At 31.3% G+C, this 19,756-nt stretch overlaps 1 protein-coding gene across 5 annotated transcripts in view; it reads right to left on the bottom strand.

The window, feature by feature from the left end:
* Nucleotides 1-19,756, bottom strand: part of puc (dual specificity phosphatase puckered) — a 206,406-nt gene that overhangs the window by 83,487 nt on the left and 103,163 nt on the right. The gene's annotated exons all lie outside the window — the stretch shown is intronic.

Raw genomic sequence — 19,756 nt, 5'->3', positions numbered from 1 at the left:
TTATAAACTCATCTGACCAATAAATTTTGTCAAAAAAAAAATATCCGTACCTACATAATATTCAGAATTTCATTTATTTCGTGGATTTCGTGGAATGAACTCGATAATTATTATGCCTACTTAACAACGAAGTAATTATTTTAATTTGGTGGATGTAATGTTGGTTATTGTTTTGTATATTTAGATTGAGATACTTACGCATAAAGGACCCACCAAACGTTTTAGCATTATTTTCCTTTTGTTTAACGGACAGATATTTTAAACGTTTAAGTTACTGTTATGAAAAAGGAACCAACTGCAAAGTATCTGTCATAGTCAGTATCAAAGTATCTTTCTTCAAAGTTTCTTTGATGATATGGAGTGATTATGTTATTAAAGATATACAAATATTTATGATAAATAAACAGTTTACGACTTTTCAAGTAATATGGAATAATAAAAAAGGGAATCACCTGTTCATTGCTTTATGTAAAATAGTGTCTAGTGATAGTTTATATGGAATTTTTTATAAAGTGAAAAGGAACCAGCTGTATTATTGATTAATATCCTTAAATATATTACTGCGAGGTGTATTAATAATAGTCACAGTAATTTATAATTTTAACGTTCACAATATTTACATAAAGTATCAAAAAACATATACACACTTTGAATCTCAATATCATCATTTAGCAAATTTTCAGTTGGGTCCTTTAGTTTATAATATGTATCTCAATCCATTTGGGGAAATAAAAATCTGGTACCGCTTACAAATTTCCATAAAATTTCTGCGTGCGGTGTTTTTACAAATTTTACGGTTAACTTTGCTAGTAGCTACTAGAAGGACGTTCCCCGATGACTACTTCCAAAATGGATGGACAGAACCACAAATTTTCCGGAATTTTTGGAACGTTATAACTAGCCGAGAGTGGACGAGGCTTGACTATTCTGAATTAGATGACATACCAGTTTAAATTATCACAACGAAAATATATTTTTTATCAGTGAGCCAAGTTTGAATATGTCGACCCAGAATGCACACCAGACAGGAAGAAAGTCATCTCTGAGGAATTCGCTTTATTTGAATGTGAACAACGCAATTCGTCTGCAAAGATGAGTCCTCAGGAGTAGTAGGTACCTAACGGGAAAAGCGGTGCAGATATTTTTACACACGACTGCTTCAATGACACCTCTCCCTTTCTTGGAAGGTAGTTAATATCGTATACTTTTATCCGACAACGGATTTCCGAAAGCTTTGTAATCCATTTAAATATAGAATAGTCAGAATATCTTCACGTTACCTCGCTGTCCTTTATTAGTTCAGTTATATTTGAAAAAAAAATAACAAAAAGATTATTTTATAATGTATGCAAACTATCTATATTAATCGTGACATATTATTTGTTAATCAACAGATGTGCGTCGTTAGCATTAGGTACACATTTAAATTATGTAAGTAATTATGTCTTATTAGTTATTACAATAATGACGAAACATTTAAGTTTACATGTATGTAGGTATATACATTACCAACATTTTGCACGCAAAAGTGTAAAAAATATTGTCCCCAAAATAAAACTTTTCCTTTCGGTTAGGTACATGTTCAAACACGCGGTCAATAATTATTATAAAGCAATCATTATTCGTATGATGTTTATCACACTTGAATGGTCAAAGACATGGCTTATAATTAGTATCTTTAGAATTATCTTCAAATGTGTTAATCTTGCCCAATTTTTGAATAATAAAATGCCTAATTCTTGTGAAATTTGGGATCACAGAGATTATGAATATAATTTTTTATCGTAAATATTTCACTATAATAATGTCGACATAAATTATACTAACGGTTTTATAAATGCGTTTAAAAATTAATAAATGTAAAAAATATTAACACCACTTCACATGGACGTATTGAAATATGACTATATTCTAAAACATTAGAGCGAGAGGTTTAAAAGAATACTATTTTATGTAATAAAAATACTTTATGCAGTCATCAAATGTTTAAAATAAATATAAAGGATAATAAGGCTTCAAAATTATATAAATAGATTATCTACAACGTTTAAGGAATGTCCAGGATCATGCTTCGAAAATGCAATAAAAGCTCCATTTTGACCTACGCTGAGCATGTCCCCCCTTAATTTAAACATATTGAATGATAATTTCCTGATGTAAATTCCTTAAAATATTTTTCTTTCGAAAGTATATATTTTTTAAAGTACCTATTAAGTACTTATGTCATTAACATAACAAATTAACAAGATATAAATGTAAAAACCATCGGAATAGTCCAAGGTTTTGAAACAGCGTACTTTATGACGATCAGGCCATAAGGCCAAGGAAAACAAAGTATCTACCTACGCCGATTTTCCTCAAATATTGATTGCACGTTACAGACGTAACTATTGAAAATATCATATTCTTTAAAACGTGTTTAAGTTTATCTCATATTTAACCACGCTCAAGATCTGTAGCCTGTTATAAATACTACACCTAGTAGAGTAAGTCAGTTACCAATCATTTTGTGTTCCCTGGTAGAATCGTGTCAGATTATTCTAGCAGTGTATGGGATTTATTTACTTACATTACTTTCAAAAATGACACTAACATCGTTCCAAAGTGATTTCGTCGTAGCCGTAATCTAGAAAAATCTGTCCTTCAACTACTAAACATTTGAAAATCATAAAAGTGATGTCGAAAAAAAACATGCACATAATATTATATAAAAAAATAATGTACGTATCGGACCAGACCATATTGTGTTCTAAAGGGAAAATTTTCGCGTGACTGATCTATAACATAAAAAAGTCATATATTTTTACCAAGAAATAATATGTTATTCGGAAAAACAAATTCATGAACTAACATCTTGTTTGCCTAAGGCCTAAGGTTTAAACAGAAGCATGTCGACAGACGAACTAATTAATTAATAATTATAGTCCTGGACGTAGAAAGATACACGGACATTCTGATTTATGAACACAGGTACACGAAGCATTTTTTAATTATTACCAATCTAATATTTATATGATAATGATATCCATAGTTTGTGTTGTAAGCTAGAATTAGTATTCTAACTAATACAGTCATCATTTGACGTAGGATAGATTTTCCGAATTGTTTTTGTTATAGGTAGATACATAGTAGATGTGCCTCCGTCAAAATGGAAAGCATAAATAGATTTCCCGGAATTGAGTTTTCACTCTCAAAACACAACAGTTAGGTTAGACCGTAATGCCATATTCCAGGAAGAAGACGGGGAACTAACAATCTACCATGTATTTCAGAGAAAGTGAATATTAGACGCAAGTGTTGCCAACTGTCCACAAAAATATCCCTGCTAGGCTAAGAAAACAAGCTAGATGGCAGAAAAAATGTCAGATTTTCTCTAAATTGGGTCTGAGAAGTGTCTAGATCTAGAAACTAACATTTAAAAAAATATTTGATAATTATTAACATTGCTTTCACAATAACAAAGATCGAAGACGAATTTCAACTAAAAATATGTCAGGTAAGAAATTTAGTCACAATTTTGAATGTAGTGCTTCTTTTATTTATAAAATATAAGGTACAAAAAGATCAGCACGTTGATTTTTAAGCACATTTTCTATAATATTCTAACTTTATTATTTTGCGGTAATATTGAAAAACGTCAGTTTTAACGACATACGCCATTTTATACAGCGCTCAAAATGGAAAATTTTACGAACCGGAGCGTTTGATAATTTTACGAAAATACATATTATTAACATAGTTATTTAACTTTGTGTGTATTTTCCAAAAAAGTGTGTTTGATTTTTTGTTATATGGCCTATCTAGCTCAAATGGTCAAATTAATTTTTCCACGAGACGGAGCGATAATTTTGTGGATTTTATGAACCTGAACGGCGTTCCGATTCGCTCCGGTCATTTCGAGCCCTGGTTTTATACATTCTATCACAGAATTTATTTATTTATTTATCAACAACATATTATATGGTTTTTTTTCATTAATTACCTATTTACTTAGGTGTAAGTAATACAAACTAGTATACGCTCGCTGTGGATTAATGGCATAACACCTACCTCCAATGTAGCTCGCATATTCGAATCCAAGGTTGGCACAGATTCGAGATGAGAGAATGGCTAACAAACATTACTAGTGGATTTTTTTGGACCATGTCGAAATCATATATTTATGTCCTTCACAGAGTGGAGGTTTGTATTAACAGATTTTAGTTTTTACTAGAAATGGGTTTTGATTAGGATTTAAATAGGATTTGAACTACGGACCCACGACATTGTATACATATCTCCGACATGTGGATACGTCTGTAAAATTGTAATTTACCTTAGGTATATCTTATGACACTCTTTGGATATTATGTGTTGAAGTGGAAGTTTTTTAATAGACTAAAAGGATATCGAAAAACATTGTTGAGACCTATATTATGGTACGATTCAGAGACGTGGACATTAACTGTCACTGTTTCCAAAAGATACAGATGTTTTAGCGTAGAATCTTGCAAGTGATCGAGGATCCTTCGACATCGCTACAATCATAAACCTAATTAAAAGCTATTTGATGAGCCTGACGTCCTCCAACAGCAACTTTACATTTATGGATGTAAAAAAGGCTTGATTTTGGAAATGCTGGAAGTGATAAACTGGAAAATAAGAAAGAATTGAGTGAAGGGGTGGGCTTGAGACAGTTGAGGTCCATCGGCAACTGGTAGCTAAGAAGAAGACAGCAATAATAGGTTTTGTACGATCACACACATTTAAATGTAACCAAAATATATCACAATTTTATAAATTATAGTACGGATAGCAACACTGCTCTCATAACTAATCCTACTAGATGACCTTTATAAGGTCATTGCAATACTAGTTTAATAAATTTGTCTCTGGTTGTAGTATTATTGTAATTCAGTAATTTTCCGCCTTGATATGCAGATTTATTATCGATATCATTACATATTACAATATGACTCACTGATTTATTCATCAAAATTACTACCATGATACTATATCGTGCTCGCATTAAAATATTGCTCGACAACATTTTGCACACGGTGATCCCAAGCGTATTGACTTATGTAGCATTTTTTATAGGCGTGCATTTTTGAAGCAAGTATTAATAGACAATTTTGGAAAGTTTTTAAATAACAACAGTCAGAATTTTAAATGAATGGTAAGTATTTATTTCAAAGTATCGGTATAAGCCCGCCAGTTTTAATGTTGAATGTAAAATATTGGTACAGCAAGAAATAATATTCAAAAATCAGTAGTAAAAATAAATAATCATTATTTAAATGACATGGGCCAATAGATAAAATCAATATCCATTATTATTTTGATAGTATGAAAAGTAAAAAACAATCAATGGGGCGCACGGCATTTTAGGGTTACCATTATCGCATATAAAGTATATTAGTCTATGCATTCATGAATATCGGTAAGAACAAACTATTTATGATTATATTATTATTAAAAGAAGATCAAATAAGAAGTCGCAGAGGTGCAGAAAAAAGAGCTAGATGGACATTTCACAAAATAAATGCGAATAACCTCAAAGATTAAATTAATAATTGATCAAAAATATAGGTTCTCTAGGTAGGTACTACAAATATTACAGAAATCATTTTTTTAAACTAAGTACCTATTATTGTCTAATTTTATAAAAAAAAATGAATCTCAGTTTGGGTACCACAATAATTAATAGTATGATATTAAATTTATCTCAATTAAAATTGTATGCTAAATTAATTAGTTAGGCTTCGTGGATTTTTTATATTTTACATGTTTTTTACTCATCACTACAAAAAAGGTTTTTTTCAACGTCTTTTAAAATTACTAATTTAAGTAAGTATCTAATTATTTATATAATATGTATATTATTATTTTTACTATTAGTGTAAATGCCGAATCAGATAATAATTTAATATTGTTAATTTATTACAGTGTGTAATGTAAACAAGACCGTGAAACGTGTTGCCATTGGCGAGCCAAAAGTCCGAGGACAATTAATAAGTCGTCCGATTTGTCTATGCTCTGATACTGATCAACGAACGAATAAAAAAATCGAGCTGTCAAAAGTTGCGATTATCGGAATGTTTTCCGATAATCCTAAAATGTTGTGTTATTTATATGTAGACTTGCATAAATAATATAACAGTAAAAACAAGACAAATTGTATGTTTTCTTTTATGAATTTCATAAACGTTTTTAGTAATAGGTTGTACGTAATTGATGGAAAAGATTTTTATGTTATCGTTTGACTGGGTGTGTATTCTAGATTATCATTTTCAATCATTCACATTGATCGACATCGGTCGTCTTTAGTAATAGGTTGTATGTAATTGATATATCATTGAAGGAAACATCTTATCCTGTCATATGTTTGTTACCATTGATTATTATTGTGAATTTTTGAACACAAGAAATACATTTATTGTAAACAACTGAAGTCTGTCTTATTATTTAATTCTGATACTGAAAATAATATGTAATAAGCACTATACAAGTCTGAAGTATGTCTTGTTATTATTGCAAAGTTGAAAATGTATATAATAGACACTACAATTTATTTAACTCCGCAATGAAGTAGAGATTAAGGGTTTGAATCTCATAAGGTAAGGTAACATATATCTTTGAAGTGCGCTTAGATCAAGAGTGTATGCCTAACAGCTACCTACAACTGATGGTTCGGAAGGTGCAGTTAAGTTAAGTTACAGCTGATAGTTAAAATGAAATAGTATCTTAAAGGCACTAGAAGCTTGCTCAGGAGACTCGCATTGCATCATTGAGCCATTTTATAGATATACAAATGCTGCTACACTAAATGGGCGTAAGGGATGAAATAATAGAGAAATACCATTCTAATAGTACAATCTGTTCTGGAGAGCCAGATAGAAAGAACAATACTATCCTACTAAATTTAACATATTAAGGAAGCTACTAAATAAGTTATTTCTGTAAAAGAAAAAATCTGCCCAAAATAGATTTTATACTGACAAATTGATATTTATACTTACCATTAATTATTTAAATAATTCCCTATCATAATATAAATACTTCCATTATTATATTATAATACTTACCAATAATCATTTTTTACTTGCTGTTCATATTAAATAGTTCCCACCTTTTTAGTAAAATACTTGCTAGATTTTTTATTAAAATACTTGCTGTTAATGCATATATATACTTACCCAATAATTTGAAGCCTTTTTTATAAACAGCTTCCACGCTAGGGTTTTCTGGCGATACTGTACGTACTAGATGACGAAGACTAGATCGTTAATAATATTAAAAGTCGAACATAATTAAAATTATTGTGAATATAATATGGGAATTACTACTTGGCACTGCTTTTGCAATAATACGAAATCATAATATGGCATCATCGTTAGAGTGTTTGGTATATTTTATGGAGTACCATTGATAAACATTTCATGAATATAAATTTTGTTATATTTCCGGGAATATCAATCACTACAAATAATAAACGTAAAATGCGGCGGAGATAACGACACATTTTTTAATGTATCGTAACTAAGGATTGCAATACCGGTATTTCAAAACCGGTCTCCCAGTAGTTTTGATACCGAAATACCGGTTTTAAAAATAAAACAATACCGTTATATTAGGTATTGACAATTAAATAGAATGTATTAATTAACACACAAACAGGACAGTAATTTACGTGTTACGCGATGTTTGGTTTACTTCCGTGGCCCTAAATCGTTCTTGGTGACTAGCAATGACACGTGCTATAAAATATTAATATTTTAGAGATTTTTACATATATTATATTTATTGGTAGATACTTCTGTATTTTCCAATGATTTTACGAAAACCGGTATTGGCATTTTCATTAAGTATTGCTATCCCTAATTGTAACTGCAATTTTGAATCTAAGCTGTGGAGAAAAATAGCACAAGATTTCTTCAAGTATCCGAACTTCGACTTGAAGCAAAAGAAATTGACTTTCAAGTTTATGTTCGATCGTTCAGATTCTTCTGAAAATAGTCTTATTTTTCTCCACAACGAGGATCCAAAATTATAAATGTTAACGTAACATTTATTACACACGTGACACTTCATTTAATTTATGACAATGCATTTTATTCAGAAAATATGTCACTACTTTTGCTTCAAAACATTTCAATAAACACTTTTTACTGCAAAAGTAGGTCCGAGAGGTGATTTAATATCTTTAAATATGTGTTTTAATTATCGTGACTCGTGACTACAATGATTGACTTTTAATAAAACTAATTTGCGTAATTTGCGGGGGCGCCCTCGAGAACTGTGCTGATCCCTTTCAGAAGGAGAGTGATCGATACCCTCACTTGGATGTGCAGGCCGAGAGACAAGCGCGTCGGTCGTTGTTGTCAAGTTGTCAAAAAGGGACGTCTTATTAGCAATAATTAAGACATTAACCTTGATCTGAGTTTGCGTATGGTTCGTTGTTATGTTCTCACAATCCTTTATTTGGTATATAAATATGGATGCTGAATTAGGAGAGTTGAGGCTTACTAGATGTATGAACTGTATAGATGCATCCTAAAAAATCCTTGGACTGACCGGGTGACAATTAATGTTGACGTTCTCAATCTAATGGGGAAGGGTCGAGAAGTTATGCGTAATGAAGTTAATGGCCTCACCAAACCGCCACCGCCCCGTACCACACCCGGTCTTAATCGGGCGTACCACGAAACCCAACGCTTGGATGTAAAGCATCATTTTTTTTATGACTGCGAATGTCTCAGGAGCAGTTGCCCAAGACTAGGGTCGCCATGCACTCAAATGTGCTTTCAATGAATTTACATGACTTTAAGTTAAGGTACCCATGGGAGAGATGAGCACGTAGAGGCAATATTTAAAATTATAATAAGTAACAAATTAAGGCTAATAAAAAACTGACGAACATTCTATGTGAAGACCATTTCATTTAGCTCAGTTTTGCATGATTGAAACATGTTTAGCTAGACTTCATCGATTATTTTGTCAAAATCATATCTTATAAAAACTAGCAACACTGAACTGGAAACATTTTGGTAACACTGTTCAATAATATGATACACGAAGACTGAAAAGATGTTTATGTAATTGGGTAAATTTTATTTCCAATTTATTTATATAGGTAATTAACTCATGTGGGTAAAGGTTTGCCACACCTAAAATCATTAGAAACACATTCACTAATATTTTTTCACAGCTGCGAATAGTAAAGCGACTAATAACGACGTTACTTTAATTTTTAGTCATGTCAGTTAAAAACAACATTTTTAAATATACCTATATCATCGTGTGAAATAAAATGATTCAGAAACCATAACTTTGAAAACCGCTATTCATCAATTATTATTACCAACTACAAAATAAGGAAACTCCCAAAAAATAGGCAAACATTCAATAGCTAAAAATTGCTGCATATTGGGAGCAACATTTTGGTGTCGATAGTAATCTGATATTATGACCACTAACTATATTTCGGGTACAAATACAATTGAATTTTGAGAAGCTTCTTTTTACTCATAATTATGTATGTAGTATTTTTTCCAAGTAGTACTTTATTACAATGTTACTATAAGTTTTCATTCATGCAATTTTGTCACAATATAATATGCTTAAAAATATTATCTTCTCGAGCTACCCAGTGCTCGTAAGCCACCTTCGTATAGTAAGTAGGTACATATGCATAGTGATATTATTTTTGTGAGCTAAGGAATTATTGCTGGTTTGTTTTTGAATATCATTCATAATTATTTTGTTTATGTAGATAATGTTGTTATAATATTATGATTGTCGATCAACCATTACTAGAAAAAATCCCACATGTCAAATAAAGTTGATTACAAGATACTAGTTACCTATATTATTATGATTCTTCTTTTAACTTATATAATACACCAGTGATTCTCAAAATAGATCAATTGCAATCCTGGGGGGCACTAGAAAACTCGAGGAAGGTTCTGAAAGGCATGGGAGTGGTACGGAGCATTGGCTACACAAAAGGGGCAAAGAATACAAATCGATACTACACGTTGTTCATATGTAAGAATCATTTTATTTATTTTGATGTCATAAGACGCACGTCAAAGAAAATACAGCACATTTAAACAATTTGCCGGTATACGTCATTATGTGCTTTAAGTGATCCAAACATCCGCTTGTATTTGGATACATATATAAACGGTTTTTATAGTGCATGTGCTTTATTACGTATTTTAAGTAGTACTAAACTCCGCATGTATAGTTTGAGAAACTCTGCTTTTTCAAAATTGCTTTGATTGGAAGTGCACTAAGAACTTTCCTTTGTTCCTTATTTAAAAAGAATAACCTATTCGGCGTGTTTCTGCTTGGCGAAATTCTCTATAAATTTCTCATTGAAGCCTGGAAATATCTGTATAAAATGTATATTGTAAGAAAATAGCAGAAACATTGAGATAATTTACGAAAAACAATGGCAAACATTGAGTAATGTTTTTTTTTAAATTAGGAGTGTAGTGCATTTCCGTGGTTTTAGAACAGCCGCCACTGCTCTTCACGCCAATATCTCCATAATAGTATGCGTTATGTTATTAGTATTGCGTGGTATCGAAAATATCAGCTTAAATCGTTTGTTTCCAACTGTCAGTACATTTTTGGACCATAATGAATATTTCATAAAACCAATAATCGTATTGACGTGAAAAGTGTTTTCTCAAAAAAATATATACCTATTATGTTCACGTCAAATAGATGTGATTAAATAAACAATAGTCCTACGCCAATCATACTTTCCAATTTTCCGACTATGATTAATTTATTAATAACTTTGCGGTCAATACGTGGCTTTTGACGAGTCATTAATATGACAGTGGTGATGATATTTTCTGGAATTCATTTCCGCCATGTCCTATTTCAAGAAAAATGTATTACTTATGATGGAATAAAATGAGACCTCCGTGCTTCGTAATGCCACACACGTCGCTATGAATTACAACGTAAATAAGGATACTAGTAAATCATTGCTCATTATTACGATTGTGGGGGTAACTTTTCAAAAGGTGTTTGACTTTTTGCCGGATCTAATTTATATCTTAGTAACAATATCAGAGTCCGAATTATATCAAAATAGAAAAAAACAAAGCACATTAACACTACTCAACAGCATAATTTATTATTCGACACAGAAAAGACAAATACACCGGCAATGGAGCCAATACCAAATACCTGTACAAATAAAAACGTGTTCACTTCATCTTGGCAGTATTCGGATTACGTATCCTACGGTAATTAATTTGGTATATTTTTTTGCTCCTTCAGCATGGAGACGTCCACTACCGGACATATAATATAGGCCTCCCGATGTCCCCATATCCCATCCGGTATTTATTGAACAAAAAAGGTAAAGGTTAAGGAAAAAGCTAAAAGAAAAAGGGTTACTTTTGGAAAGAGACACTTGTCAGGTATACTTACGGGAAATAAGAAGATAATACGATATTATTACTGAGGAATAGGTACACTCTAATTATTAGTCTAGTTAATGAGTACGACACACTAAAATGAGTGCAATCAGATTTTTTTGTATGGACTTTACCTCATGGACCACAGCCCCGTCGACCGTAATGTATGCAATACAGTAGGCTCGAAAGGCGAAGCCTAAAACCTTTGCGCATAATGTTGTTGTCTACGACTGTAGCTTTGTCCAAAGTAATTAATAATAAGATAATTAAAAAAAAAAAAACTATGGCATTCAATTAAATACAAAAATTAATTTTATCTAATGATTTTTGATGTGTATGTTTAGGGAAATCCATAATTTAAACTCATCGCTCAATTTTATATCGTCAGTGAGTAATTGAAATTTCATCGATTTAGTGGCATTGTCATTAGTGTGTACTTGTTCATCAGTAGTAATATCGCATTATCTTCTCATTTCCCGTAAGTATACCTGACAAGTATGCTCTTTTTCTCTGATCTCCATAGCCTACCTCTTTCTCAAAGTCACCCTTCGATGACTATATTGCTGTCATAATCTATTTATGTTTATATTTTATGACACGACCTCATGACCATGAACCATGTCTCGTGTTTATTTATTATTGATTTCTGAACCATTGCAACAAATTATGATACGATTTAATATAAATAAGTAAGTTTTAATATAAACAAACAAGTACCTACTTGCGGTAGCCTTAGTAGATTCATCTAAAACTGCAAGAGAAAATATAAATCAAATGATTCCAGCCAGTCTTGTTTATGATAGATGTATTTTTATGTGTCATTCTGTCCTAACCATGATAACAAAAATGAGTCGGTTTTCATCTTATTTATCAGCAAATTATTCCATTTAACAAAATACTAATAATGCTGACATATATACTGATATATATACTGATATTAATATTAAAATGACAGCATCCTCTGTATGTTTCGTTTTTCATCAGGATAAGGAGGCAAACCATTTCTCATAAATGAAGATAATTCATGAATCATGATTCATGAATTGTCTTCACAATAAAATTGAGTATGTCAATTATTATTGTCATGCATGCATACAGTGACCATTTTATAACGTTCTTGAAGAAAATAAAGGATTAATCTGAAAACGGGGGAACGTAACAAAATTGCAAAAAGTACAAATCAATTGAACATGAAATTGAACTCATCTGATATCTTTTATTATTGACATAAAACAGGCATGCATGATTAAAATAGGGAAATGTTTTAACCAGTAACATCAGGATTTTAGTATTTCTAAGTTTGTAAATGTGCATTTACGGTTCTTTGGGATATTAACATCATACGAACATAAATTTCTTTTCATTATTGATATCTGAGATTCCTTGTTAAAAACACATCTTTTTTGTAACCATTCACTTCAAGTATAAACTCAATTAAATTCAGACAATTAATTAATTTAGAGATGCATTGTTCATAATAACAGTTTTTAAAAAATATAGTTCAAGAAATTAGGAACTGCCGAACGGTTTTAAAATTGAATTCCCATGTTTTAAAGTACGCACATACATGTTCATTTATTATCTAATATCAAAACTGGCAGAATAAACTCAGAATTATTCTCCATCATAAACAAACGTATTAGGTATATTAATTCGATGAAACTTTTAAACATAGACCCCTGTCTTTGACTATCACAAATAAATACTTAATTTCACATTCGTAATCTCATGGTTAAATTGAAAACTTTTTCGTTCGAAAATTTTTGTTAAGTAAATTAAAATATTAATAGTTAATACTGAATGTCCACGCCTTTTACATCTTCATGTTTTAATTGTTATGGGCTAGTGCAGCGGTCAGCAAACCGCGGCTCGCGAGCCACATGCGGCTCTTTGCCCCCTTGAGTTCGGCTCTGCCACAAATGCTCTCTGCCCTATTTGACATAGCTACAAAGAAGAAGCAATGAAAAAGGGAACATGAAAACCGTGAATTTAAAGTTGAATTTACCGAGATTTTCGCGTTTATTCAAAACTTAAATGGCCTACCGTCCTGTATTATTTGTCGGGGAAAATTAGCGCATAACAAGAAGTCAAATTTGGAGACACTTTACAACTAAACACGCCCTATCACGTCATTTAGTACTAAATATCCTGTCGGTGATCCAAGAAGAAAGCAGTTTAGGAACTTTAGAAGGGTTAAGAAAAATCAAGTTCTGTATTTAATTACTGAATACAATCTTCCAACAATGTTAATATTACAAGTTGTGTGGTTAGTAAAGAGATTTATAAGAGAGGATATCAAGGGTAAATTGAGACGTCGTCTTATTGATGAGAACCTGGAATCGTGCTTAAAATTTAAAAAAAAAACATACAAACCTGACTTATACAAACTTTCCAAGGAGATGCAAGGCCATTATTCAGATTGTTAAATTTAATTCTTATCAATAAATAAGCTCATTATTACGTATGATATCAAGTTTTATTCAGTGTATCTATAATTTAATTAAGACTTATAACTTTAACTAAAGTTTATTAAGTTAATAAACAGTATATGTGCCTACATAATATTTAAGTTTAAGAAATTTGGCTCCCAAAAGAAATCTCAATCGTTGTACCGTTGATATTTGGCTCTGTTGACTATTGAGTTTGCCGACCACTGAACCAAAATTCATCATGTGATCGATGCAATGGACGTGTCTGCTTTGAAGGATAAAACAAATAATAAATAATAAAAGTGTGTGTTTAAATGTGTTTTAAATAAATGAATGTTAAGGGTAATACTTTTAAATAAAAGACGTGTGGTCACTGTATGCATGCGTCAAGAATGAATAGTTGGTAAATAAAGTAAGTAAATAAGTGCATAGTGAATAATAGTTACCACGTTACAAGTGGAACACTAAACTCTGACAATCTACAATATGTCCTTTATTTATAAGCATAACCATTAAGAATAGACAAGGAAATTTAATTGTATCTACAATGATTAAACATTGCACAAACATTTATCAAGGGATGATTCTATGGGTTATCGTGAATACAGAAAAGAATGATCAGAATATCATGAAAACTACCTATATTATTTAAGAAAGCAGATACATAGTGAGAGATAAAATAGCATAAAATATATAAAAAACGATTATTAATTACACAATATTCAATAACAAAATATCAATATTTTTATGACACTAGGTATGTGTTTGGTTTGCAACATATACCTACTTCATTTATATGCCTATCGTTTCTTTTGGGAATTCTTAATAAATAAAATAAAAACCTTAAATTTCAAATGTCTACCAACGTATCTAGTAAAAATAATAACGCATCTCTTCCGTACCTAGCCAAATAATTTAAAATGCCTTATAATAGTGTTTTATCATTTTGTGTTTAAGTACGTAATCTGTTTGAGTGGTTATGGTTGTGGGCATTTTGTTGTGATTTGGATAATATTGTATACTCAGATTGAGAGAAATACGCATATTATTAATTTTTTTTTACAGATGTGGCGAAAAATACGACTAATATCATGAGTCCTTTTTAGAGCACAACTTTCATATAGGTATTTAGGCTCAATCTAATCGAGGAGGTTATAGATAAATCATTCTACAGTGGCTCCAGGGGGGTACAGTAAAAGCGATTGGCAGTTGAATTGGTAATGTTTGCTAGCAGCTATAAATAGTGGAACAAACAATTTAATGTTGAAATTGCGCAGATTACGATTTCTTCTACTGCGCACGAATTACATAGAGTAACTTTAATGATTGCTACCATTATTTATAATTAACTATTTCTTTTATTCAACAAATAATTCACAAGATTTAAGAATGTACCATTCTGATTATTGAACAATTTAACTAATTTTGAAAAACAACGTGGCTTACTTTTTTCAAAAAAGATTTTTTCTATTGGTTTTAATATATTCTCTCAGAAAGTGTTTTTCAAAATTATGTATGCTACCATTATTATTTCCGACTGCGCGTACGTACATGAAATCTCTCGCTCGGCGTCGCTCTAACTACGTCATATTTTCTATGAAAAATATCGAACTTCATGCTTATGCGGTATGTTTATACTGTTTATAACACGGAAACAGGTAGTATATATAGCAAACAATAATAATCCTCACGTAATCAATCTTCGCCAATGGTACCACTATAGAATGATTTACCTATGTCCTATATCTACAACATAATATTATTTAGTTTAAATTAAATGGTGTTCTGTTACGCGCACTAAACGATTGCGTAATCATATATCACTGGCTTGAAACCTAAAGTGCAGTAGCATGATCTCAATAAAACCGCAAAATCAAATAGGTACACGATGTGGGATCCTTTTCAAACATTTTTCCTGATAAAAACAGTACTATCGAGGAGTGAGTCAAATTAAAATAGTGACGCCATTCTTTTGGCATTAGTAAAATATTACTTTGGTGATGTCTGACGTCAAAATCCGGTTTAGAGGCGCTTCATGAGTCGAACATGCCCCCCAAACGTCATTAATTTGCCAAAGAAGGAACGCGACACTAATATCAGCGGGGATTAACACACTGATGTCATATAATTGGGGTAGTAGGTATGCAATAAATAATACTATATTATAATAAGTATACTTAGTGGCAAGACAAAATACGTTGAAAACTCTGTCTCACTTATTACATTATGCCGCCAAGCACGACTAACCATAGAAGGTAGCGGCAAAGACTCCGTACAAGAGGATTATTTTAAACCTACCTTCTTAAGAAAACCTTAAGGGCGGACGTGCTCAGCGTTGGTCAAAATGGAGCTTTTATTGTATATTCAAAGTATGATCCTGGACATTCCTTAAATGTTGTAGATAATCTATTTATATAATTTTGAAGCCGTATTATCCTTTATATTTATTTTAAACATTTGATGACTGTATAGAGTATTTTTATTACATAAAATAGTATTGTTTTAAACCTCTCGTTCTAATATTTTAGAATATAGTCATATTTCAGTACATACATGTGCAGTGGTGTCAAGATTTTTTACATTTATTAATTTTTAAACGCATTTATAAAACCATTAGTATAATTTATGTCGACATTATTATAGTGAAATATTTACGATAAAAAATTATATTGATTATCTCTGTGATCCCAAATTTGACAAGAATTAGGCATTATATTATTCAAAAAATGGGAAAGATTAACACATTTGAAGATAATTCTAAAGATATTAATTATAAGCTATGTCTTTGACCATTCAAGTGTGATAAACATCCTATGAATAATGATTGCTTTATAATAATTATTGATCTTAGAATAAGGTAGTGTTTTTTTGAAATACGCCATTTCTTTTGGCATTCCCCAGTGGTTAAGCTACCATAAACGGCCGTAGCCATAAATTGACAAACTAAAACTGAAGTAGGGAGTAAGATCATGTTAACGCGCGTGTTTGAACATGTACCGTTTTAAAAAAAATCGGTTAGGTACATGTTCAAACACGCGCGTTAGCATGATCTTACTCCCTACTTCAGTTTTAGTTTGTCAATTTATGGCTACGACCGTATGTGGTAGCCATGGGCCCCCAGGTTAGGATCATTATGATTACTTAAGGTTTAAGGTTATGTGACACTCAAGAATAGCGTGTTCAAAATGGTGTTCGACGTAACATTAAAGGTATTCACTGCATTTTTAGCGATTTTTGTATTTTTTAATACATCTACTAGAATAATTGTGGAGTTATCAAGTATTGACACACAAATATAATAAAAGCATCTGACAATTACATATATTATGTTAAAATGTCAATACTCTCGAAATAAAATAGCGCGCAGGCGGCTTTTTTATTATTTGTGCAAATTTGTGATGTGTGTTTATCTCACTTTTCTGATCGACCCGTCAAGCCGCCCCCCCTGAGCCCGGCCCCCCAGGCCAAAGCCCTGTCAGCCCCTTTGTGGGGGGCATGATTCAGAGTCTTACCAAAAATAATTAAAAGTCTACCATTATATTCGTGCATATAAAGCATTCATTGCTTTGCCTATCGTAAAATTTCGAAGTTGTCACATCAGAGGTTTTAACAGCTCATCGACGATACTAATTTTGCCTGGAGATACCATCGTTCTACAGTGAATAGCTGATAGCAACAAGAATATGATTTTAATACTTTGAAAATGTAATAAAGAATACTTTATCAATTTATTACTGTCTATTGCTACTCTTGACGCGGGTACATAAATTATTCGGACTCACACTATAATATCAACACATACCTATTTATTGTCTAGTTTAGACTCGTGTCATGTATTAATAATTTGATATTTCTAAGAAAATTATAATATGAAATAAAATAACTTTTCTGAGTCAGAATAAAGGGGATTCCCGACCACACTAACAAATAATACAAAAAAATGGTCTAACCGTAGATACAGATCTGACAGTAGGTTTTGTTTTTAAGTTAATAATAATTAATATATGAAATAATATTAACAAATGCCCTTTAAGGAGGTGTAAGGTTATTCATCGATAATGACATGTGTAATCAACATTCTAATAAAACAAGCATATTATTGTATTATCTAGTTAATTATAAATATTGAATATGGCGTGGTTTTGATAGATATACATTAGAAATAGGCACTGTTCTTATGAATAATAAATAGTGATACGGATAACAAATAATTACAAGATAAAAAGAACTTTTTATATACAACGTTTTTAAATTTTCTGTTGAATCATATAAACTTGACTTGACTAGCTTAAACGATCAAAAAATTTTGTGCTTGATAGAAATAATACTGAAATGTTATTTTGACATGTCATATTGATTTCCATAGTAACGCACGTATATATTAATAAATTAGTTGCTAGGACCCCCCTAGCAACCAATAATGGTATCGAAATAACTTTTCATACAAAACAGAATTAACTAAAAATGAGTTCAATTCTACTTAAAGATGGCTAAAAGTATTACAAAAATGCATTGGCATCGTGTTCTGATATATTCTAAAAGTTTCAAATGTCTAGCTAGTCGGGAAGTTAGTTAAAAATCGATTGCAAGATTTGTACCGGACTAAGAACCACCGGACAAATAAGAATACGAGCTAAGAAAAACTTTGTAATAATAAAAATAGAATTGTGTACTTCATTTATCTATACAAAGTTTAATTTGTCTGCTTAGAACAATACTTAATACCTCGATTGCTGTCTACATGACGACTGGACTCTGGAGCCCATGATTGAGATGGCAAGAATCCCTTCGTGTAGGGCTGTAGACACTCGATACAGGGTGATTGGGCGTTATATTATACCCATACTGGTCTACGAAATCGACGTAAAAGGAACAGAGGATAAGAAAACTGAACGCTTTCGAGATGTGGCCATACCGGGCGTACAATGAATATATTCTGGGTTGATCATAATATTAACAGCGGGGAGGTTTTTATACGACGCAATAATACAAGATAACTTATAGCTAGGTACTATCAAGGGCAAAATAGCTGCATAATTCGAACACATTTTCCGTAATGATAATAGTACGATTTCGTCATAATTCAGAGGAAAGTAGAGAACAGTAGATGCAGTAGAAGAAAGACATTCTCTACTGTACGCTACCTCTGTTTACTGTAAGTGTCTCAATATTTAATGTTCTAATGGGTTAAGGATCTGACGGCAACAATAGAAGAAGAATAATAATTTATAGAAGATACGCATTTTCCCTTTTGTTGTATTATGGAAATTAGTTGTATTGCATCCTAACAATTATTATCTGGGATTGTATTGAATAGTTAATAGGCATAACTAATCAACGACATGATCATCCTTGATAAAAAGATTATTTAAAAGTAATTACATAATATATGCATATGAATTGATTTATCACAAGAAGCAGAAAAATAATAAATAGGTACAGATCACGACACAAATTAATATCATGATTGGTTTCATTAAAATTCAGCCGACGAGTAATAATTTAAATACGTCAATATAAATTGAACTATCCATCATCAAACCAATAACATTTTTAATACATGTCATAAATTAATAATGTGATAAAACTAATAAATAAATAATCAGTGGCGGGTTTTATATAACGCAATAATTTCGTCATAAGATCTAAAAGGGGGCCTCTAGCTTAGAATAAATTATTAATGTATACCAAAATCTTAAATGTATCTACTTACCTTATTTAGTCAAATACAAATATGTCAACTAGATAAGTAGTAAATTTTTAGTAAGTTTAAGTAGTAAATATTAAACATTGAATAATTATGAAGAGTGATTTTTTTATTTATTTATTCTGCGCATACAAACGTGAAGGAATGAAGAGAATATCTCTATATATATAAAAATCTCGTGTCACGATGTTTGTGGT

This window comes from Rhyacophila brunnea, unplaced genomic scaffold (assembly GCF_057557595.1).
Source record: "Rhyacophila brunnea isolate RB1 unplaced genomic scaffold, BYU_Rbru_1.0 scaffold_6, whole genome shotgun sequence".
NCBI classification, from domain to species: Eukaryota; Metazoa; Arthropoda; class Insecta; order Trichoptera; family Rhyacophilidae; genus Rhyacophila; species Rhyacophila brunnea.
This window is presented reverse-complemented; position numbering and strand designations above follow the sequence as displayed.